Consider the following 843-nt stretch of genomic DNA (forward strand, 5'->3'; position numbering starts at 1 on the left):
GGCCCTGGGCCACGTCTTTCCCGAGCCCCCGAGCACTAGCGGCACGTGGGATCGGGGCCATGTCAGGAAACAGGGTGGAGACTCAGACGGGAGCTGGAGGTGCCCAGGATGCGGGCCCCAGACAGGGCCTGGCTCTGGGCTCTCTGGAGCTTGGGGACCAGCGCCCGATCACGCAGGGCCGAGGTCACTGGCCTGTGCGAGTTTTCCTGCCGCCGGTCTTGGACCAGCCTCTGGGGCGCTTTCCACAGGAGGCTCAATTTAGAAAGGTGATTTTTCTTCTCCAGTTGAAAGACTGCTGCTCACTAAAGGGACGTTCTAGATAGAGCGAGTTTGGCCAAACATCCTTCACGGGAGGTTACGGAAAGGCACGACATGCTCAGTATCCTGTTGGATGAAAAGCTGCATGTTAATGACCTAGGAGATGACAGCAGAATGTCTTAATCTGGCACATTTAATTCCCCATAGCATGTCACATGTGATTTCAAGGGTCACAAGGCCAGTCTGAGGGATGAACATGGAGCCCCACCTCTGCGCCCCATCCGAATCAGTGGGCAGATGCCACGGTGGACGGGCGCGTCTCTGCGTCACCCGCTATGGACACCAGGCCTGGGTGGCTCTGTGCCCGCCTCGTCCCCTCCTTGCGGCCGCCGGCCCGTCCTCTCCGAGGCGCGCCCTGAGCGTGGGTGCCCGGCCTGCCACTCTCGCGTCTCTGCGCCCTCCCTGTGGGAGTCCTCGTTTGCTCCGTGGTTTCAGTCGTCCCTTCGGTGCAGGTGACTTCAGCGACAACGCCGCTGGTCTCGACCGCTCCTGCGCACCGCTCTGCGAGCTGGCAGCGCTGTGCAT

The sequence above is a fragment of the Pteropus vampyrus genome, unplaced genomic scaffold (assembly GCF_000151845.1).
Source record: "Pteropus vampyrus isolate Shadow unplaced genomic scaffold, Pvam_2.0 Scaffold188, whole genome shotgun sequence".
In the NCBI taxonomy this organism is placed as follows: domain Eukaryota; kingdom Metazoa; phylum Chordata; class Mammalia; order Chiroptera; family Pteropodidae; genus Pteropus; species Pteropus vampyrus.